At 45.6% G+C, this 24278-nt stretch overlaps 1 long non-coding RNA gene across 1 annotated transcript in view; it reads right to left on the bottom strand.

Annotated features, from left to right (window-relative positions):
• The window catches only part of LOC112546720 (uncharacterized), a 92982-nt gene that overhangs the window by 53807 nt on the left and 14897 nt on the right, over positions 1-24278 (bottom strand). Inside the window, exon 2 of the long non-coding RNA XR_016349657.1 lies at positions 15649-15709. This is a non-coding gene — a long non-coding RNA (uncharacterized LOC112546720). The remainder of the gene's footprint in view (positions 1-15648; positions 15710-24278) is intronic.

The following is a 24278-nucleotide window of genomic DNA, read 5'->3' as shown; positions in this document are numbered from 1 at the left end:
CTGTCATAGAATCATAGAATACTAGGACTGGAAGGGTCCTTGAGAGGTCATCAAGTCCAGTCCCCTGCCCTCATGGCAGGACCAAATACTGTCTAGACCAGGCATGTCCAAAGTCTGGCCCGCGGGCCAATTGCGGCCCTTGTTCTGGTTTAATATGGCCCCACAGGTAATTTGGCAATATCTATCTTTTAAGGCCCCCAACGAATCCATATGTATTGAGATGAATACATTGTAAAATCTCAGTTAATGTCAGTTGGTCTAAATCAGTTATAAATATATTTGGACACAACATGTATACTTGGTGTTATGTTCCTGTTCATATTTTTTGAACTTAAAAGTTGACAGACAACCTTTATTACCAATAATATGTAATGTACTTTACAATGTTCCTGACATATATTTCAGCTTCCTGGATTTTTTTTTCATCTGGCCTTCAGATATGAAAGGCAGAGTGATTTAACACCTGTTTAGATTTGTGATCCATATGACGAAATGAAAAGTATGCCGTTTGCAATAAACTTTGCATAAAATAGTTAATTTGCATTTAATTTTAATGGTTCAAAGAATGTCAGGCAAAATGGTCGGCCCTCACGCATGTTCACTTCATCCAAATCTGGCCCTCTTTGAAAAAAGTTTGGACTCCCCTGGTCTAGACCATCCCTGATAGACATTTATCTAACCCACTCTTAAATATCTCCACAGATGGAGATTCCACAACCTCCCTGGGCAATTTATTCCAGTGTTTGACTACCCTGACAGACCCTGTTGACCGATCTGCATCTTGACTTGCACACTGTGCCGACAATCAGCTGAGCCGGCACAGTGCGGCAGCCATTTTTATTTTAACAAAGCCGGGGGTATTTAAATCCCTGCTTCATTGACTATGTCAGGTAGCCTATTTTACATGCCTCTGTTGGCAGAGGCATGTAATCTAGATGTACCCTTTGTGACAGATCCCCCATGCTTTAGAAAATGGATTTGTGGACACAGATATGCCAAACTCAAAGGTCTTTGGACAAATTATCTCATAATCCACTGGGTCTGCATAGTTTATTTTGGTGTATGTATCATTTGTGTGTGTAAAGTTAGATATATGGAGTATGGAATGGTTTTAAATGTGCAAATGAAAGCCATCAAAGGTGTTACCCTCAATGTCTAGACGACCAACTGTAAACACCCTGTTTTGTCCTTTAAGTCTTAGCAGTGGTTGGTCTTAGGAAGTCACAGGTCCACCTCAACTGAAAGGGCAGACCAAGCCCCAGACAGCAAGAAGGCGAGTGTGGGTGGCTTTGTCTGCGCCCTGGGAAGCACCCTTAAGAGGTTGTCTCTGACCTCACCCCATCACAGTGGCACAGCTAGCAGGGTGGTGAGAAGCCCCAGAAAGCAAGAAGGCAAATGTCAGTGGCTTTGCAGTCCAGGAAGCACCCCCAAGGGGGTCATCTGTGACTTCACCCTGTCACACTCTTCTTTTTTCCTACCCCACAATTGCTTCTTTATTCCTCTTTCCCTTTTTCCTTTTTCCCTAGTTTTCCCACTCTTCCTTTTCTACATCTTTATGCTTTGTTCTGATAAAGAGTGGGATGCTTCTTTTAATATTTGTTTCTTGGATACAGGCAGCACTGTTTTCTTATGGAAATTCAGCTTCACTGAAGCCCTGCGATGGTCATTCTATACAAACCTGTAAGTAATTTTTTAAACTACATTTTACTTTGGTGAACACGATGTCATTAGAAGGGGCTAACCAGAGAGGATTAAAGACTTCACCAGGCCCTGGGCAATGTGGCAGGGAGTATTGCTCTGGCCCTCTCAGAGTGTTGGGCAGAAAGGGCAGGGCTAGGAGCAGGCAGCCCTCAATACTGCCCAAACTGCACCATGTGGGGCTCTGGCAGTGATGTAAATGGCCTTGAGACCTGAAATTACTGAGCCCCAAGGCGGCATCCCTTGTTCTATGTAGCTTCATAGCAGGTACAGGATAGCATGTGGCAGCACAAGCTCTTCCCACATCTTTCGTAAGCTTGACCTGAACTGATCACTTTAAAGCCGTGGTCCCCAACACGGTGCCCGCGGGGCATTCGTGTGCGCCCGCCACGTGCTCGGGGCAGGGCTGGCCTGGCCCCGGGCGCGCGGCACTTGGGGCGGGGGGCGCCGGCCTGGCCCCGGCCGCTTGGAGGAGGGGGGGGCACCGGCCCCGGGCGCACGGAGCTGGGGGGGAGGGGGCGCCGGCCCCGGGCGCGCAGCACTTGGGGCGGGGGGCGCTGGCCCCGGCCCATTGGAGGAGGGGGGCGCCGGCCCCGGGTGCACGGAGCTTGGGGGGGGGAGGGGGCGCCGGCCCCGGGCGCTTGGAGGAGGGGGGGGCGTCGGCCCCGGCCCCTGGCGCCCGGCAACCTCCACAGGTTGGGGACCACTGCTTTAAAGTAATACTACTGCTAGCTGTAATACTACTGCTAACAAAGCCTTGAATCCAGCACTTCTGACTCCTAATCCATTGCTCTATGCAGTTGGTCACATTGCCTGCCCAGGACCACATTGTGACCATGCTCATTCAGTCACTTGTCCTCTGAGACTGCAATCAAGAATGCACCATTGTGCTGACTTGTGATACAAGTCTACTACAAACTTGACTAAAGCCACAACTTTATGTTGCATTATTAGCTGTTCAGTAGCCAATGAAACATCTTTGGGTTAATATTGACCTTAGTTGAAGTCAAACTGATCCCCTACTAGCCAAAAGCTCTATCTCCCTTTATCAATACCTCTGAACTATTGAATCCTTCAAAAGCAAAGGTGTGGAATTATGTCTCTTATTTTTAAAATTAGAATTAAGTGTCACAGTCGGCACAATCAGCAAAAGAACTGCTTTCAGTTAGCCATGGGATAGATGTGGTTCTTTTTTCTCCTTAAATAACCCTCAGTTTGATAAACATGGGCATTGCCTGCTGTTGTCTTCAAAGAGCAATGCCTAGAGAGAAAACCCAAGTGGAAAATGAAATTCAGAAGAACTAATAAAACACTTTCTGAAGGGTTTGAATCTCTCATTCCAAAGAAAACAAAGAGGTCAAATGACCTTTCAACCTCATCCTTCTTTTTTTTCTGAGACATTAAGAAAAACATTCTGAAAACAATGAGTGTTCGCTCTAATTGTCCCTCCCCTACATCCTAGCTCCTGCCAAAAGCAACATTTCAATGTCCATGGAGTGTGGGGGTTGGGAGCAAATGACTAAGCCAGGCAACGCTGGCTTTCACACATCAGCGACTACACTGTCAACCAGACCCATGGAGGCTCAAGGTGAGGTTGTCAGGCACACAGACTATTACTTTTACTCAGTTAGTGCAGTACCTGAGATATTGTAATCAAAGTGGGCTGTTGAAAACATTTGTCAGCAGCATTCAGAGTGATAGGTCAAAGCGTAAGAAAAGGGCTACATGGAGGTAAAATGCCATTTCAAACTTTACCTAATAATTACCAAACATCTATTCATATGACTAGTGGAAATTTTCATTGGTTATACAGACAAGATCTGTCCTAACCTAGGTCTAGAATGGCTTTGGTGGCTATGATTTTTTATTTCTTTATATTAGTGTGGTGCTTAGGTGCCCCCAACATAGACCAGGACCTCATTGTGCTAGGCTCTATTCAAATACAGAACAAAAAGAGGGTCCTTGACCCAGTCTTAAATAGGTGAGAGGACTGGTTTAAAAATAACAGAATGTTTGTTACTTTTGTAGTAGTGCTTTTGAATGGAAGAGGTTTCCTGGGTCAGTTTGCACCACTGCTTTCTTGCAATAGGAGCTCAAGAATATCTGCCGTAACATGTTTCCAGATGCAAAAGGAGTCTAGATGTTACAGACTGAATTCACTCTAGCATCTGGATCATGTTCTACTGGGCAATCTTTTGGAATATTTCTGCACTAATTGCTCTGAGGCCATCTAAGAGAGGCCTCTCCTTTTCACTTTCATTATCAGGGATTCCAAGCTCCCAGCCCAACGGTCTATTTCATTCCTACCTGTGCAAGCAACAAGGATATTTCTGACCCTGACACTAACTGTGTTGTTGACAAGTTGTTGACGCCTTCTCTGCATCAGAGAATTTTTACCAAAAAACCCCACCATTGCTCACTGGCACCACTGGTGTTAGCAAGGTAAGTGCTCCTAAGTGGACAGGTCTGTGGCTTCAGCAGCTGTTTTCACTACTCTCTGCTGAAGTTGGGGAGCTATCTGCATTAGGCCACTCAGTCTTGCTAACTCTTGGGCTGCTGCCTTATTTTTGTAAAAATTCTCCAGTTATAGACAGCGCTTTACCTTTTCAAAGGCCCATTTCAAATGTGGATAATAACACTTATCTAGCTTTGTAATGGTTCCTAATGGCAAAAAGCTCTATATCCCTTTATTAGTCCCTCTGAGCTATTCAGTCCCTTGAAAGTATTACCTAGCTTTGTAAAGGGCTTTTGAGATCACTGGATGAAAGATGCTGGGAATGGTCTATAAGTGCAACATAGCAGTAACTTGCTGCAGCTCCATTGAGACTCAAGCTATGTCTATATTTTCTCTTTTTCATTGTCAATGGCACTAGCAAGTACAAGGAAAGACCAGAACAGTTTCTACACTTCTTTGGAACCACAATGCAAAAGCAGTGACCCTGGGAACCTACCTCATAATTCCTAATAAGCACATGAGTGGGTTTAGGTACTAGGGTGGGAGCGGGGGAGGAGGTTAAGAAGGTTAAATAAACAATTCTTCTAGGACCTTTTTGTTACCCTTGAGATTTATTACTACTGTGCAGTAGGCATTTCTAAGGCAAAGTGCAATTTTGTGGTTCTTCATCAAGACTCAGATTCAATATATAAAAAAGAAACTTGGAGCTGAGCTTTTGTGAGCCATGTTCAGTTCATTAAGCAATGAGTCAGCCTTGGTTTTGTGGCAGAGAATTCAGCTTTTCCTTAAAGGTGGGATCAAGATGCCCCATTTCACTATAATTTACGTCTCATCTGTGCTACATGACAAAATTTAATATTTACCTTCATCCTGCACAAACCCCACATTCTCTCTCTTTTCTTACTATACATTATTTATGTCAGTAATGCTGAATCATGACATTGAGGTTAAACAAAATGGTATTTATGGTTAAAGTAAAAATTATTCCCACATCAGTGTAAGATCCCTTTATTATTATTTTCCTTGTGTCTTTATGTATTATGTTTTTATTACCGTTAAAAGAGTGCATTGGCCTTGGTCCTCTGATTAACGATGAATTACACCTTTAGTGAATTGAATGCTTGTTAGATGGTGCTTGTTTAACTGTCTTTAACTTGGAATGGAGGTCTTTGGTATATCTAAACAAGAAGAACCACAGTAGGGCCACAGTGCTAGCTTCCCACACAGCCCCACTAATGTGCCAGTTGTTGCAAAGTGACTCCTCTTGTGGTGAGAAGGTAGTGATTTTCTAAGGCCGTTCAGTCTTTAGCCTTATTGAGGCTACAAATAAGGGGACAAATTGTAGTAGTGTGACAATGGCACCTGTCAGCCTAGTAATGGAATAACCTTAAATGAGTCAGAGATTCTGTTCAGCTAAGGACCCCAATGCTTGAAAGCATATCTGAAGCTTATTCTGACAGCCTGAATCTCCTGGTTTACAAAATTGGGCTGGAAGTCTCATTAGAAAAGGCTCTCCCTTGAGAATTCTAGTACTTCTGGGTTTTTTATCCAGCCAATAATACCAGAAAAATAGCCATTCTCACTGTATGTTGGTACTTTGGCTTCCAGCAAGAAATAGGGTTGCTAGATGGTTTCAACAAAAATACCAGACACACTTGACATTACATCACCGTCTACATTACATCTTATTTAAAAAATACTGGACATTTATATTTTCTCAATTTGTTTCCCGAACAGTAAGCTCAAATAGTGGATTATCCAGTTCAAAACCGGACACCTGGCAACCCTAGCAAAAAACCAGGTGTACAGAAGCAGCAGTGAATCTGAAAACTAAATCTTTACCATAACTTTTGAACCTCATAAAAGGGTCAGTTTGAGGTGAAAGTTGGGGTTAGTCAAACCAATTCACTCATTTATTGTCCACAAAGAACTGGACTTGGACCATCGACTCATTCCACATATTTCATCATGGCTGTCACACAATAATTAAGTTAGATCACTACCAGCCCGGTGCGATTAAACCGAGCAATCTGGGGCAAAAGGTCTATTTCCTATCACCAATCACTTGAGCCCCCTGTGATTTTTGTTTTTACTTTGTCCTAAATTTGACCTGCAGCAGCCATTTTGTGTATTGAACTAGAGACTCATGCCAACACACTCACAGCACCCCTGCTGCCAGCGAGGCATTCTGACCACATACAACATTCTGTCAAAGCAAGTAAGTAAAATGAATATATACAATCAGATTCCAAACTGATGTTTAAAGTGTGAAAACTGAGAGAGGGAGTCTAAGTGTAAGGTTGGCCCTTTATTGAAACTTAGAAGTGGGGGTTTAGTGGGAGCATCCCTCAGTAGCAAAAGAAAGAAGAATGTTTGAAGGAAAGGGAAAGGGAAACCCAAGACCCTGGGACTGAGAGTCCCCAGAGGCAATGGGGAGAAACCAATGCTCCAGCTCAGCCTGACTGACAGGGCGGACAGGCTAATGAGGGAGTTAGGAGGCCTGGTGAGGTCCCATCCTCCATGTGGGCTGAGCTAAGGAGAAGGCAGGAGCCAGGCTATGCTGGCCAGATTCAGAAGGGCCAGAGAGGGCAGCCTGAGCAGAGCAGGGCTGCACCAGCCAGAGACAGAGGGACCAAAGGAGCTGGCCTGGGGGCTACGCTGGAAGCCGAGCAGCAGCAATGTTGAGGCAGAACAGACATAGGGCTGGAGCAGTCTGTAGCTGGGTGCAGTGAGCATCTGGGGACTCTGGGCAATGAGCCCAGCACAAGGAGACACCCCAGCCAAAGGGTGGGGACTTTCAGGCCAGACTTGGAGGGGGATCATAACCTCAAAGTGGGGGAAGGCAAGAAGAGTCCTGCCACCTAGAGCTGAAGGTTTTTTAGCAAGTGTGTTGACTTGCAGCATCCCTTTAGCACAGGCAGTACCTGGGCAGGAGGCCTGGGACCTAAGAGGAATAGACTGTGACCTGTCTTTACGTTCCAGAGATGGCTGTTTGCAATGTCCTTGTGCCCCGAGAGGGGGGAAGTGATGTCTTTTCCTTTAACCCTTCCTGTTTTCCCTCATTTTTTAAATTGACTGCTGTTTAATAAAATGTATTGGCTTTGTAATGATCAGTGGGTCAATGAAGCACCCAGAGCGGAGAGAGCACCCTGGAGTGGGAAAACACTAGCCTCTGCCCTAAGTCACCATGACAAGGTTGGGGGTCAAGCCCCCCTCCCTCAGGAATCCTGGGCTCAGCCTAGCTGGGATTACAAGGACTTTGCCACACAGGCAAGTGGAAGAGGAGCCCTTAAAGTCACAGGGTAATGGAGTGGGAGCAAGGACTGTGATCCTTTCCGTAGCCAATTCCATCAGGTAAAACAAAAGGGAAAAAATTATTTGGCATTTTAAAGACTAACAAGATAGTTTATTAGGTGATGAGCTTTTGTGGGGCAGACCCACTTCTTCAGATCATATTCTGAAAGAGAATTGGCATGACCATATATAACATTCAGAATATGATCTGTAGAAGTGGGTCTGCCCCACGAAAGCTCATCACCTAATAAATTATCTTGTTAGTCTTTAAATTGCTACATAATTGTTTTCCCTTTTGTTTTACCAAGATCAGACTAACACGGCTACCTCTCTATTACTTTAAATTCCATCAGGGTCATGCATAAGCCAAGAAAGTTCCCCACAATAGCAGGACCCAGCCCGCACTTACATAGTTTTACATTTTGTAACTTAAATGCTGATGGGCTGAAAGACAGAGGTGCACCAGGAAAAGCAACATGCAGGAGGACAGGCTTTAACTTATATTTTTTTTATGCTTTCTACCTACCATCTTAAACCCCCTTGCACCCTCTTAATGATGTGTAAATGATATCACCTCACACATCACCTCTGAACTTGGCCCTTTGTTTCGTGGTTTGTCAGGGACACTTAAGAATAAGATCTACTAGTAAATGAACAGAGATAACTGAAGACCATAGGGAAGCATTTCATTGGACTCTAGTCCATACAACCTTCCAAAAAAACTTCTCATCTTAATGAAAATGGAACATGAAAAATGAATACAAACTTCCCATTCTAAATTGGCCTGAGGCTCAGAGAACATTGCACAGACCCAGTTACCTTTAGGAGAAAGGGCAATTTCAGACATTAACATGCCATAGAAATTTCAGGTGTGGGGCATTTTACTGCAAAACCAACATTTCTCACAGAGTAAATTGAGTCAGCAAGTGTCAGATGGCTTGGTAACTGCAGACAGAAGTGTTGCTCCTGACCTGCAGCTGACCCTTGGACCTCTTCACTGCTGCTGCTGCAATGCCCTTTTCTGAGTAAGTTCATAGCCCTGAGTTTTTAATAAGATGGCTTCTAGTGCATCTCCGCTTCATTAGGCAATGTATAATTGCTAAAAGAGGCAGATGCGCTTAGCAAATTGCAGTCTAATGAATAAACTAACCACTTTTTCCAGCTTTATCCATGGTCACTCAGCCTTAGATGGGACTCCAGTTTGCAGCTGAAGGGGCTCTTGTTCTTATCTCTGGCCTAGAGCAGATAGTGATTAGGCTTGTTCCTTGAAGCAGAACGCAGTTGCAAAACAAATGAGCAGACTGTGAGGCACGAATAAATTCTATGTTGTGATGACTTTTTCAAGAGGCTAGTATAACTTCAGATGAACCTGAAAGTGTATTAAACCTCATTAACTGTTAATTTCAATGATAATATTTTACATTTCTCTCGTCCTTGTCTTGGAAGCATCTCAAAGTTCCTTATAAAAATTACTTTTAAATGTGAATTAATGAAGGATCAGCACATCTGCGAAGTAGGGCTTTTTAAAACCCATTTTACAGATGGGGATGATGAGAGAGAGAGGGGGGGAGCTACAGAGAGTGACTTGCCCAAAGAGACCCTGTAAGTCATTGACACAGCCAGGGGTAAAACCCAAGTCTCCAGCCTAATGTTCTCCTATTGTTCTTATGATGACACATCATATCTTTAACCAGAGTAACTGCGTGGAGGCACGAGGAGTTTAAATGGGGCTGGGAAAAGAACAGCATGATTGAATGTGTGAGACAAGCCTACAGGAATCCTGAAAAGCCTCTGATTTGCTCAGAGGATGGTGAATTTTAGAGTTTGGAAACCTTTGCATTTTATACTCTTACCACACTGCCATGCCCTTGCCCCCCACCTCAGCTTCGTGGATGAGACAGAGTAGTATTCTTATGTTTTCACAGCCATAGCCATATGATAAACCTCGATTTAGATTATTGGACGTACAGAGAGACCCTGGGATTTGGGGTTCAGCAATTGTACTGCAAGGCAGTCATATAGTCATTTCCCCTGTTTCCAAGGCCTTATCATGAGGTGGTCAGTGCTTGGCTGTGTACTCTATCCCATTCTGGATTTGAGACTTTATCCTGACATCAGTAAGTGTGGGGATAAACACACTCTTCACCACCTTGTAAACAACACTGCAAGTACACAGATAGACATTAGCCCCATTGCTGAACCTCTGAACCAGTGGTGGGATGAGGATTGCCTCCATAAAGGCAGTGACCGTTGAGCTGCAGGGCTCTGAAGTAGAAGCACACAGTCAAAGAAGCAGGAGCCTCTGAGTCCAGAGTTAATGCCACAATTCAGTGGAGAAAGGAACAAATATAAAAACACAGTTAGAAATCTGCACTTTCTGACTGTCTCCACAAAGTGCTTCTGCCATTCCCCACAGTGCTAGAGTAGAGGTGAATTTACAGTGCAGTGGGAGCATTAACACAGTTAATGTTTAACATTATTATTACCTCATCTTCCAGGGGCTCCTTCTAAACATAACAATTGACAACAGGCTCCTGACAGTTTGGAGGAGACCGACCTCAGCCCTAAGACTATGATGAACACGATTTCCCTTCCCCCTCTGTTTTGATTTTCTGCTCTGTTACCCCAGAGCCTTGGCTGGCCATGACCCCTGGCTGCTTTTTCTGTAATTACCAGCTCCTGCCAGATTTACTGTGGAAGTTAATGTCTGTTCCAGCCAAGTCAGCCCTCACTATTACATTCTGTGAGACTGTAACCCCTTCATTACAGGCAACAGTAAAATAAATAAAGTAATAAAGCTTATAAAGGCCCTGCAAAAGGTTTTACACTATTTGATGAGAGTGTTGAGTTAACACTGTTGCTCCTATCATTAACTTTCCCTGTGGAGGTGTGTGCTGAGGATTCTGCCCTGAGGATCTTCTAGTCTTGAAAAGCACAATAAGTGCTGATGAGTGGGGAGAAAAGAAATTTCATGGAGATCTTTGAAAAATCTTCAGTTTTTCCCCAGCCTGTGAAATGTCTGTGGGTCTTTCCTTTAGAGTCTATGAAAGAAAGCTGGGATGGGAACTTCCCTAATAAATGAACATTCTTCAGGTTTGTCTTCTAGATCTGTAGGGATTTTTATAGGGAATTTTTTAAATTACCTAAGAAGCATGCCTCACTAAAAACTGAGAGACTCGAGCTCTCATGGATCTCTCTCAGAAACAAATGCCAGAATTTATGCACATCCATTAGGAACACCTCTCCCTGGCCCCACACGTTTTGCCTTAGGTCTAGTTAATCCTGGCAAACCATGGATTGCGACTATTGCAATATTGCACAGGCTTTTAAACAGGTTTACACAAGATTAAACAAGATTATACATGCTTGATCCTAGCCAAAAGTCCAAATGGATTACAAACAAAGGCTAGATTCTGATCCAAAGTATGTTGCAGTAAATCTCCAGTCAATAGAGTTATTCCATGAGTGGAAGCTCAGAATCTGACCCATGGCCTATACCAAGGGGTGGGCAATAATTTTTGACCAGGGTCCCTGGGCCACCCTGGAAGGGGCGGGGCCTCAGGTGGAAGGGGCAGGGCTAGAACATTTCCGTACTTCCCCCATCCACAGACCCTGATGGTCTGTGGGTGGGGGAGTGCATGAAGTCTTTGTTCCTGCCTCTCCCTCCTCCCCCCCAAAGAACCACTGTTCTGAACAGCTGGTGGTTCCCTCAAGGCAACCATGCTGCTGTGGTGGGAGACTTTGCGTGCTCCCCCATTCCCCCAGATCAATCAGCTAAGCAGCAGCTGACGGTTGGCTGAGCCCCTTGCAGGGCGAGAGGAGACTTTGTGTGCTTCCCTCTGCCCCCAGACCCTGATTAGCCTGGAGATAGAGGGGAGAGTGAAGTCTCTCCTTCCTTGCCCTCTGGCATGCAGTGCTTAGAGTCACCCACCAGGGTTGAGTTCAGTGTTCTCTCTAAGATTTTCCACCCATGAGTGAAATGAATTTTGTCTTGTGCACCAGTATTGAGTTCATGTGGCTTGTTTGGATGTACCACTGTGGCACCCAAGTTTTTAATGTCTTATAAACCTCTCCCTCTTCTCTCTGCTGCCATGTCTCCTCCCCTCTCCTCACCCTATCTGCTCCCCTGGTGCCTGCTGCCCCCTACCCTTCACCCTCCTCTGCTGTCTTGGCTCCCACCCTTCTTACTCTCCTCAGCCCTTTGGGGACCTGCCCCCCTTTGCCTACTCCCTGACCCCTGTAACCACCCTTCTCTTCCCCCTGTGCCCACTCCTCCTCTAGCCCCACTCTGATCATCTGTAGCTACCCCTCCCTATCCCATCTCCTAACACCACCTGTCCTGCCTCTCTCCTATGTCCTTTGATGCCCGTCTCTCCCCTCCATGTGTCTACCCTTCTGCTTCACCACCACAATCCTCTGGCACCTGCACCTTCCCTTACCACTACACCTTCCTGGTGCCTCCCCCTTCCCTCACTGTCCCTGGCCTCCTTGCCCTCTTTCTCCCTGGTGCCCACCCCTCACCGCCCTCTGCACCAGGTTCTCCTCATGCCCCATGTGCCCTCACACATGACTTGCTCCATCCCCTGCCTTCCTCATGCCCATCCCTCCTTTCAACACCTCTTCTGCTGGCACCCAATCCTCTCTCCTCTTCCTCCTCATTGTCCCTCCCCTCTTCTTACCCAGCATCACCCTGTCCCCTCTCTTCTTTTACCTCCACTGACACCTTCCCTCCCTTCCCCGCTCGTACCCTTTTCCTCATTGTCTCCTCTTGGCTCCTTGGCATTTGTCTCTCCTCCACCCTGCCCCTTCGTGCCTGCCCCTTTCTTTGACTGCCCTGTCTCCCTCCTCTCCCTTGAGCACAAACCCTTTCCTCTCCTCACCCACCTCCTCCTTAGTTCTCCCTCTGCCCCTTCTCTAGTTTTCTACCTTTGATGTGGAAAGCAGTTTGCTGGTCCTGGCCCCAGAAGCCCCTGAAGCCACAGCCACAGCCACAGCCACTCATCACCAGACACTCTACAGGCCACCGGCTGCCACTACCACCACTCACCTTCCATTCCAGCAGGAAGGTGAGCAGTGAGTGCTTCTGCGCAGCTCTGAAAATGATGTGGGTAGACCTAAAATTTTTAGTGCATGGCTGCACAGGTGCACAGCTTAGAGGGAATACTGGTTGACTCTAAGCACCATGTGCTCCCCTGTCCTTAGGCCCTGATTGGCCTGATCAACCCACTTGGCGGGTCAGATTCGGCCTGCGAAGGTCCTTTTGCCCACACCCCTGACCTATACTGATGCTCCTATCATTGCTGCAAAACCAAACAACCCACAAACTCTAACAGCCTGGGAGACAAAAGGATCACTGAAGTACTAGCTTTACTCTGATCTATTACAAGAGAGAGACACTATGAATAGCCTACACAGGTTCGTAGTAGCATGTCAGTGACAAACTTTTCACATTAATGCTACAGACAGACAGCAAAGCTCATGGCAGCTTGCAAATTGTTGGGAATATCTATCATTCTGCTCAGAGGGGTAGCCGTGTTAGTCTGTAACTAAAAAAACTTAAAAAACAACAAGTGGGTTGTGCCCATGGAAGCTCATGATATCATCTATATTTTTTGTTAGTCTCTAAGGTGGTACAGGACCATTCATTGTTTTTTAAGTTTTTGTCATTCTGCTCTTCACTGAGCTATCAGAACGCACAGTGGCAGCTTGCGGGTCTTTGAAAGGAAATGGCATCCCGAGCACCAACAAGGACTTGACAATGGGCTTCTTCCTACTCTGGCCCACATCTAGATCAGGCCTAGGCAAAACATCTTCTGCGGGCCTGATCCAAGCCACACAGCAGGGAGCCACCAGGCAGACTCTCCTGCTTGCCCTGCCCCCACAAGCTGCTCAGAAAAGTGGCTGCCAGCCTATTTGTGTTTCACAAAGCATGAGCCGGAGGTTGAAGGGAATGGTGCTTCATGGCTGCTCCCACCCCCAGATCAATCACATTGTCCAGAAACTGGCCAATGGGAGTTGCCTGTTTCAAGAACAGTCAGCATACAACTCACCCTTCTCCCTCCCCTTCCCTCAGGTTCTGCAGCCTGTGTGGGGGAGGAGCAGGCTCCTACCTGAGAAATATGCTGGGCTGCTGGCTAGGAGTCTCACAGGTAAGTCTCTCTGCACACCCCAGCCTCTCTCTCCTCCCAGCCGTCTGCCTTCCCTCACCCCACATAAACCAAACCCTCTTCCCCCTCCTAAGCCCATACCCCTTCCCAGACCCTGCACCCCAGTCCCTACCCTAGATCACAATGCAAACCCCTGCACTTCAATCTCCTGCTCCAGATCACAACTGCCTCCTTCACCCAAACTCCCTCCCAGACCTCATAGGCCCTCCTGCACTCCAATCCCTTACCCCAAGCTCCCTTCTGCACCCAACCTCCATTCCAGACCCCGCATCTCCTCTATTAATATCATGGAAGAGTGCGGTCCTTGACCACTTTAAAAAAATCATGGAGAGGCCCTGCATCAAAAATTATTGCCCACCCCAATCTAGATGCAGAAGGGCTAGAATAATTGGCATAGTGGTGGTGCTAAGCCATTGAACCAAACTGTAAACCGCTGTATATAATAGAAACCACTTCAAGCCAGAACCCATAGTTCCAGCACCTATGTCTAGAACGGGAGATTCAGCAGGGTTATGAATTGCCAAGATAGCACAAGGTTAAGGAGTCCCAACTAGTAGAGTTGTTTTTTGTGCTTAAAAATGCTTTGTAAATCAGAGAACTCCAGATAAACTTTCCTTTCAACACATCTTAGAAATTAAGGAAGTATGCCCGTGGGGTTCATGTTAATCTTACAAGTGCCAAACTGCAACCTGATGTGGATGGTGGAGCAGAATCTTTTGCCATTCTTTGTTCCCCCTCCCACAGCCAATCTCCCCCCCCCCCCCACACGCACACAAGGAGGAAAATCTGTATAGCTCAGTCTAGGTCAGTGGTGGGCAAATAACCAGCCCACAATCGGGTCTGGAGGGCTCCCACTGCTGTATTTACTTGTGCCTCTGCAGGTATGGGCAATTGTGGCTCCTGCTGGCTGCGGATCACTGTTTCTGGCCAATGGGAGCTATGGCAAATGATGTCCCAGTCCATGCTGCTTCCCATAGCTCCCATTTGCCAGAAATGGTGAACTGCAGCTAACAGGGGCTGCAATCACCAGTTTCTGTGGAGGCGCAGGTAAGTATAGACCTGTCAGCCCCTCCAGGAGCTAACCTTGGCTAACCATTGCCATTTTATTGCCCACCGCTGGTCTAGATGACTTATTTCAGACTGAAGAATGCAAAGAAAGAAAAAGCAAATATAAGGGTTCCATGGAGGAAGACAAGAGAGAGAGAGATTGTGACTTCACTTGTAACATTGTGGTCTAAATGATGCTCCCCTACCCAGCCAGGAATATCTCTGAACGGCATAGAGGTAGACTAAGAGATCCTGTCCTAGGCTGAGGAGGATGTGGATAGTGCATACTGCCTTTTGGGTACTGCAAACCAGAGTGGCCCATAATTGGGTATGAGAAACTGTCATGAGCTAGTTTGGCCCTGAGGCTGTTCTAGTTTGTGCTGGGGTCCAGGCAGACATAGAATTGGAGAGTGCAGATGTTGTACTCCCAGCTCTAGCTGCTCAAGAGAGTTCAGCTCAGATTCAAGCGTGCTTCATCAGAACTGAAACACAAAATGGCAATTGCCAGACAGATACCCCATAGCAGGCAGAGAAATGCTTCTCAGTTTAAGGGGGCTGTACATGAAACCCAGAATGGCAACATCTCCTGACAATGCCAAAGATTCATACATCATGGTTCTTATTCTCTTAACCCAAGCTAGTGAGGCTTAAAGTATTACATGCAATATCACACACACACATAGGTGCATCATGTCCTAATTAAACTTTGAATGCCACATAGCTTCAATCATAAGAATTTGGGAATACATGTGCCTCTCGTGCAGATTCATGTGGGATGATATCATGGCAGAACAGCATGTGACTAAAATGGAAAGCCTCCTTTGGGCTGGTGAGTGTCACACACTGGATCATGAAAAGGGCCATATCCTCCATCAACCTGCAGGAATCACTGGAGTATCTACAGAAGGAATCATTTTAAAGGATATGTATGAAGAAACATACCATAGGCTTACCATACCTGAAGGCCTAGTTAGTCTTGCATCTTACCTCTGGTAAAGAATTACCAGGAGTAACAAAGTCTCAGAGGGGTAGCCAGGTTAGTCTGTAACTGAAAAAAAATTAAACAATGAATGGTCCTGCTGCACTTAAGGGGCTGTAGGACCATTTGTTGTGTTTTAAGTTTTTTCAGGAGTAACAAAGAAAGGAAAATCCCACTATGTATTCAGCTAATAATGCGTTTCTACATTATGTAGGAGTGGGATTCTGTTCTAAATATTTCACATTATGGCCTAAAGATTGTTTTAAAAGATTATTACTTTCCCTAGCTGGCCATTACAATCGGTTATGTAAATACCATATTTAATAGAGACGGGTCCAAACTGAATCACAGAACTTGGAGGGGATTGGGATCTGACCCCAGATCCAGAGATGCTTTTCCTATCAGGACCCAGTATCCGTTTCATGAGAGGAAGGCTGGTTTAGTGTTTTGGTACTAACATAGGATTTGTTCATTTCCCTCCTATGGACTTCTGGAATGAGTTTGGATTTAGGCTGTTTCTCCTCTTCATGGAAATCAGTGGAAATTAGGAGTCTTAAGGATATGGGACTTAGCTTCTCATCTGTAAAATGGAGATAATAGTATTTCCCAGCTTTTTAGGGGTGTTGAGATGAATACATTACAGATTGACAACATCTACGCTGCAGGCTTCTTGTGCAAGAACTGTTTTGTGCAAGAGTTCTTGCGCAAAAGGTTTTGTGCAAGAGCGCATCTACACTGCCATGTGCTTTTGCACAAAAGCATCCATGGCTGTGGATGCTCTCTTGCGCAAGAAAGCTCTGATGGCCATTTTAGCCATAGGGGTTTCTTGCGCAAGAAACCCCTGTTGCCCATCCACACTGCCATCTTGCACAAGAGGGCTTATTCCTCATGGGGAGAGGAATAACTCTTGCGCAAGAAGCCCTCAGTTCTGATGCTTTACTGTAAATTTCCTTGTGCGTGCAGTGTAGACGCTCCACAAGTTTTTGTGCAAGGATGGCTGTTCTTGCTCAAGAAGCATGCAGTGTAGATACCACCATATCGGGATAAATATTACAGACCAAACCTAAGCCCCAGATCAAAACAGCATCAGATTGTTGGGGAGACATTAAAACCTGGAAACATGGCTCCTCACAAATATATTCCAACAATTTAAAACCTGCAGGTAAGATCTGTGGGGAAAAAACTTATGAAAAGAGCAAATGAACTTTCTCAGTTTACACGTGTCATTCTCTAGCTTTAAAGCGACACTTTCAGCCTACATTTAAGGCCTAAACTTCTTGGTGCCCTTTTAAGTGTTCTCAGATACAAAAAGTGGGGGAGGAGAGGGAGATATTCTGTCAGTTTGTTGCTTTATTATGTGGGCTAGGATTTGCTGCTGGATTAGTTTGGGTTTAGGGTTGGCTGTGGTTTTTGTTTTTGTGTGTGTTTGTTGTAGCAACTGTTAAAGCACCTAAAGCTTGGGACCAGGGATTTTTGTATTTCTAAAACTAAATACATGAATAAAATAAGTACATGGAACAAGCTACTGTTAGAACAGTAGAGTAACTTTGTACTGTTTTAGTAATCAACAAATATCAGTATGTACAGCACTTTTTACTAGCTATTATGTGCACTGGAGTTTGTGTCTTATGACACCGCAAATACACTAAGCTGTCTGTGAATTAGGTGATGTTTCTTCCTTTTAGATATACAGACTTAAAATAGATCCAGCCACAGAACAAAAAGTTTTGTCAGAATGAAGGAGTTTTGAAGTCCATTATATTAGTTTTGATTCAGACCTGAGTTCAGATTCTAGTTTGGGAAGTGTGTTCACTTTGAGCCTCTCAAAGAAGCAGTAACTTGTATTGGGGACACTAAAAATGATTTAAGTGATTCAACATGAAATTTCTGGAAGCAGCACCTCCTTCTGTTTGGTGTGAGGGCTTTTCTCTCTTCCTTCTTATAGGATGCCCCCTTTTTTTTTCTTTGCATGCAAAATACTTTGACTGTTTTTCCAGACAGTCTCTCTCTCTCTCTCTCTCTCTCTCTCTCTCTCTCTCTCTCTCTCTGTTATGAGAAAAAGAAACCCCCCTCTCCAGATGGACAGCTGCTCCCTGCTTCTTTTGATGTAGCTTTTATCTGTCAGGCCAGTGCTCTCTGTCCCATGTCTCCCTGAGGCAGTTTTCCAGAGGCGTCCCAGGGGAGCTTTGTCTTTCACATGTGTTTAAAAAGAAATGTGGGGCTGGCACAATGGCTCCACAGCTTGACCTTCGCCCTTCACTGTTATGAGGGCCATAAAGCTCAAGTCCCTAGTAACTGTGCTGGTGACCAGAGCAATTTTGTACATAGACAGAGCTCCTTGACAGAAAGCTGTTTAACTAAAAATAAGTTAAGGAGGAAAATAAAAGGTTGTACAAAGTAAGCAATGTCTTTTATTGCCTAATTTGGCATTATTCCCCTGTGTGACCAGAGGCAGATGCTTTAGTGGCAGAGCACCAGGCTTGAAACACATAGGGCCTGATTCTCCTCCCATTTATATAAGTGCAAATCAGGAGTATCTTCAACTGAGTTACACTAATATAACTACAGGCTGAACCTCCCTCATCCAGGACACCCTGGTCTGACAACATCCATAGTCGGGCAGCACAGATGTTGCTAGACCAGAGAGCCTCGGCCGCAGAGGTTGAGAGTGGCTGGGAGCGGAGCTGGTTTGGTCGGCGGCAGCCTGCAGGGGCAGTGACATGGGGGTAGAGAGCCCTGGGAGCAGCTGGAGCCCACCTGTTTCTGGGGTTCTGGGGAACCCTGGGAGCAGCTGCCACTGCCACACATGTAGCCAGAGCCGGGGACCCCCAGGAGCAGCCGCTGCTCATGGGGCCAAGGAACCCCAGGAAGAGCTGCCGCCCTGCGTGGGGCTGGGAGCAGGGAGCAGAGCCCCGTGAGTGGGCTGGGGGCAGCAAACCCAGGCACGTGGGCCTGAGGAGGTGAGGTCTCCGGGTTCTACCGGGGCAGGTGCCAGGAGTGGAGCCTTGGGAGAGCCAAGACACCTGACTTTACCTGGTCCGGCAAATTCCCTTGTTCAAGACCATTCTGGTCCCAAGGGTGCCAGACAAGGGAGGTTCAACCTGTAAAAGGAGAATCAGACCCTTAAGCCACACATGAGATTGTAAGCTCCTTCGAGCTGGGACTATCTTTTTGTTCGTGTGTATAGCCCCAAGATCATGACTAGGGCTCCTTGGTAGTTTGGCAATACAAGTACAGGTTGAACCTCTCTAGTCTGGCACTTTCTGGTCCAGTAACATTCACGGTCCATCATGATTTTAGTTAGCCAGACATCCACTTATCATGAGTGTGGCCAAGTTTCCTGCTGACCCATAAAGTTTGTTTACAGCCACCAGTTCTGGCTCTCAGTGTTCTGTGCTGTTATTTAGCTCTAATTTACCCCCTAAATGTCTTCTAAAAGCCCAGTAACCAGTGGAAGTGCTGTTAATGCTTCTAGACAATACTGACCACTTGTGGTTTGGCAAATTATCTGGTTTGGCCCTGGTCAGGCCCTGAGGATGCCAGACTAAAGAGTCAATCTGTACTAAATAAATAAATAAATAAATCCATCATCATCATCATCATCATCCTAGGAATGTTTATTCAAACCCTCAGTCTTCCAAGGCAGATAAATTGAGAACCATGTGGTCATGGGCACTGTTCCCTCTCATCTTTTCCATTCATGTACAGAATAAATGTTTTCATGTGCCCTGAGACATGTGTGAATGTGCACCACCAGTAGAAACAAACTTGCTGTGGGGGTTCTGCTAATCAGCTGGGTAGTATTTGAATCTCTCCTGAGCAGCTGCACAAGCATGGAGCTTACAAGGAATATTGGTCATGGATGGTGGGTATAATAGGCTAGGGGAGACTCTGCCATATTTATTGTATCTTAAGGAGGCAGTGTGTGCTATTCAGCTACCTGGGTTCATCAGTAATGACCCTGAATTCCACATATCACCTCCTCAACTATCCAGGGGCCTGCATGCAGCATATCAAAAGAATTGTTGAAGAGGTGCTTTTTCCTGGAGCAACTTGGCTCTAGGAGGGGAGGAGCGGATGCACTGGCTTGGGGGGTGGGGAGGAAGCTTGGGACTGTGGATGGCTTGGGGTCTCTCTAGCCACGGTGGGTGGAGGTGAAAGGTCATCTCGGCTCCAGTCAAAAGGGGTGGGGGCAAGTGGAAGGCATGGTGGTGTGGAGCTAGCCTCCCCAAAGGGGGGCTCCACCTTCTGCCCATGCAAGTGGCATGGTCAGAAATGGAGACTGTTATGTTTTTCCATTTATAAAACAGTCTGGATTACTTTTCTCAATCTGAAATAAAAGTAAAAGCAAGAAAGCAGAAATATAAAGTCTCCATGAGGGGGAGAGAGAATAAGAGTACATAGAACAGCAATGGGCAGGAGTGGCCCAAGCTTGGCTGCAGCAGCTGGTTCCCTAGGCGGGGCAGCACAATCGGTGCCCCTGCCTGCACGGCCATCAATGGCCATAACGTTTTCATCGGGCGCCTGGACCAGCAGCGCCCTAGGCAGCTGCCTAGCTCGCCTAGGCTCACGGGCCGCCCCTGGCAATGGGTAACCTAAGCTAGTGAATGGGCTGCTCTCCTTCATCTCAGACGGCTAAAGATTACTGTAACCAAGAGAGTTTCCTGGGATAGGGTAATTTTGCTAACTGCACTTGTGTATCTAGAATTTGCAGAGTGTGCCGATTGAATCGTAGCAGCACTTTGGATGCAACCATGAGCTCCGACAACATTGTGTGCAATCAGTACACACCTCATTTCATGTGCTCTTGCTTTAAGTGCACGTCACTTTTGTAATACCGGTAGGAAAAAACTACATGGACAAAAAACAGCAGAATCTGGAAACCCTGTGTGTGGGCAAAGGCAAATGAAATATGGGCCACACATCGACCCCCCCAATGGGCCACATGCGGTTGCCACAGGTTGCCCACCACTAAGATAGAGGCTTACTCTGTAACACTTGTGTTTTGGAGCAGAAGGAAAAAAAATTGAGGGAGAAGATTTTCTCTTAAAGTTGCAACACACAGAAAACACCCGGGCTGTGTCTAGACTGGCCAGTTTTCCCGAAAATCAGCCACTTTTCCGGAAAAACTTGCTAGCTGTCTACACTGGCCACTTGAATTTCCGCAAAAGCACCAATGATCTCATGTAAGATCGTCAGTGTTCTTGCAGAAATACTATGCTGCTCCTGTTCGGGCAAAAGTCCTTTTGCGCAAAACTTTTGTGCAAAAGGGCTAGTGTAGACAGCCCAGATTTGTTTTCTGCAAAAAAGTCCCGATTGCGAAAATGGTGATCGGGGCTTTTTTGTGGAAAAGTGCATCTAGATTGGCACAGACACTTTCCCGCAAAAAGTGCTTTTGCAGAAAAGCGTCTGTGCCAATCTAGACGCTCTGTTCCGAAAATGCTTTTAACGGAAAACTTTTCCGTTAAAAGCATTTCCGGAAAATCATGCCAGTCTAGACGTAGCCACAGACAGCATCTCCTTACAGTTACATATCCTCCTAGAACACATGAATTCCTTTTTGCTTGAAAATGCATGAACTTTAAGTAAAACTTCATATTCAAATGTGGAGCAGGAATGTGAATGGCAATTCCATTTATCTGCATTTGCCTGACTTGTGCATGCAGTCATGCCATATGTGGGTGCACCTGTGCTCTTATTTTCTTCATGAGAGTTTCCTCTTTCTGTTTAAAAGGTGTAGCCCTAAAGACACCAGGACTTTGTTAATAAGAATAGAGGATTAAATTGGTGCCTTTGGCTAAAAATGCCTCTGATAGTAGGACAGTCTCAGGTAGCATAAAGCCAGTGTACCTGGCTCACATACCAATTATCCCCATCCCACCATGGCATAGGGAAGGAGAGAGTAAGTAAGGCCTGGGAGGAGGACTTTTCCTCAGCTGCTGATCCTTAGGTGGGCCATGGTCTCTCTCAGAATCCTATGGTTGGCATAAGCGAGAGCTTTGAGCACCAACCAGTAGATCAGGATATACTGGTAGATCTTGGAGCCTCTGACAGGGGATCCTGACTGGTTTGGCCAAAAGTGCCAGCACTTTCAACTCCCCGCCACCTAATGCTGTTCATCTTCTGCCCTTTGCCTTGCTGCTGCCTCCCCCATATCCCTGGGAGCCTCCTGCTTGCTGTGCAGGGCAGGGGAGGGAAAGGAAGGGGTGCTGATGTCAAGGTATCTTCTCTCTCACCATGTATCCTATCTCTAGAGTGGGGGGCACAATAGGACTTTGGGATGGAGTTTGCTGGCTGCTTTTGAGAGTGGTGCAGGGCCAGAGCAGGGGTGAGCCTGCCTGAGCCACCTGAGGTAAGCGGTGTCCAGTCAGATCCCACGTCCCAAAACCCTACCCCAGTCATGAACCCCCTGCTGCACGCCAAGCTCCTGCCCTACCCCCAAGCACCCCTGCATCCAAACATCCTCCCACAGCCTGCACCTAGAACCCCCTTGGATACCCCAATTGCCTGCCCCAAGCTCAGCTTGGAGTCCCTCTCACACTCCAAATCCCTTAATCCAAGACCAGAGCCTGCACCCCAACCTGCTGCCCCAGCCTAGTGAAAGTGAGAGAGGATGGAGTGAGCAGGGGTGAGGCCTCAGAGAAGGGGCACATATGAGGCAGGGCAAAGGTATTTTGGTTTGAGGTAGATCTTGGATTGCACTTAAATTCAAAAAGGGATCTCAGGCTTAGGTTGGATACCACTGAGCTACAGCCATCTAGGAGTTACTTTAATTAATACCAGAGCTAGGGCCAAAGTAGATCACCCACAGAAATGGGGAGCTAAAAGCAGATTCCAAATGACCTCAACACTCACATTACTCCCCTCTTCCACCAAGGAGACCCCAGATGCAGGAAAGATGCTATTTTGCTGTCATTTTATTCAGAACACATGACGCTAGTTTATACAGATGATCCTAATTACTATTCCCTCTGCCTCAGGCTAGCAGACAACTCTCCCTTGTAACTACTGACCCCAGTAATCTCCTGGCTGCTGTGAGCTAGCTGATATAGTTAACTATGGGTTTTAGTTTGGGGGATTAATCATTCTTTCCTTGCTTAAGGCTAATATTGGATAACTAATTATGGGAGTAGAATGATGTTTGAGTGGCTAAAGCACAGATCTGAGAATCAGAAGAGTTGAATCCCATATCTGGCTTTGCCACAGACTTGTTGTCTGTGACCTCAAGAAACTTACTTAATTTCTATCTCATTCTCCTCATCTAGACAGCCAGAATAATAACAGATATCTACTTCAAATGGGTGTTGTAAAGCTGCATTTTCTGATGTATGTAAAGTGCCTTGAGATCTTCAGACAGAAGATGCTATATAAATGTGAAATAACTGAGAATAGTGCTTCGTTGAAACTGCTCTCCTCACAGAAATTGCTTTTCTACTAAGATAGTGGTTTCATGGCCTCTGTACTAGCCCTTGAGGCTGCATTACCACTGAAGGGTAATCTCACAAACTCTCCATTTACACTTTATAACCTCCATGTAGGCTGCAGAGTCACAGATGCAGCTGTGAGAAGAAACCACACACCACAGACCTGCAGGTGCATGTGGGCCCTAGTGGGGAAAAATATTAACTATTTCCTGGTAATAGGAACAGAGAGATCTCTAGCATGGATGAAATTAACTACTGCTGTCTGTATTACATACTCTGAACATGCAAATGGGGAAGGCTATTGTTAAATTAAGTAAAAAATCTCCATTTAAATAACCCTGAGAGTCTGTTCTGTAATGACCGAAGGCAGAAGATCCAGGGCCTGATTCTCATTCACAGAGCTGATGAATTTTCACACTTAATGTGCTCTAAACTTCCAAAGTAGCATGCAAGGTTTTTGACCATGACTCCCACTACTGTTAGGTTAGTACTTTATGTGCTGACATTATCGTTACCACCCCCTGATTCTTTTTCAGGATGAAGCCAGTTTTAATAAGGTGATTCTGTATGTTACACACAGAGCTTGAGAGAGATTTACAGATCACAAAATTACTTTTGATCCCCAAGACACAGGGGAAACTAGAGTTAGAAGAATAATTCCTAATGGATACTTTATCAGAAGAATTTCCTGTTTTTTCTGTTGGAAAATCATTCATGAATGCATAATTATTTTCTCTAGTTTATTCAGCGGTCATAATAAGTGTCTGAAATTAAATGTATGTGACTGGTATCATAAATTATATGGCATGGATAGATGAATGTAACTATTATAATTAGATTTCCAGTGTGAATGTTTCCAGAAAGCAAAATATAAATTGGTTTTCATCAAATATTTTCCTGAATTCCCTTAAATTTGCTATTTCTTCAATCATCTTTGCTAATAAACTTGTTTGCTAGAATATTAGTGAGAGGCAAACACAGTGGCTACGTCTAGACTGGCATGATTTTCTAGAGTGTCTAGATTGTCACGGATGCTTTTCCGCAAAAGCACTTTTTGCGGAAAAGCATCTGTGCCAATCTAGATGTGCTTTTGTGCAAGAAAGCCCCGATCGCCATTTTCGCGATTGGGGCTTTTTTGCACAAAACAAATCTGAGCTGTCTAAATTGGCCCTTTTGCGCAAAAGGACTTTTGTCCGAACGGGAGCAGCATAGTA

This window comes from Pelodiscus sinensis, chromosome 5, assembly GCF_052426305.1.
Source record: "Pelodiscus sinensis isolate ZL-2025 chromosome 5, ASM5242630v1, whole genome shotgun sequence".
NCBI classification, from domain to species: Eukaryota; Metazoa; Chordata; order Testudines; family Trionychidae; genus Pelodiscus; species Pelodiscus sinensis.
This window is presented reverse-complemented; position numbering and strand designations above follow the sequence as displayed.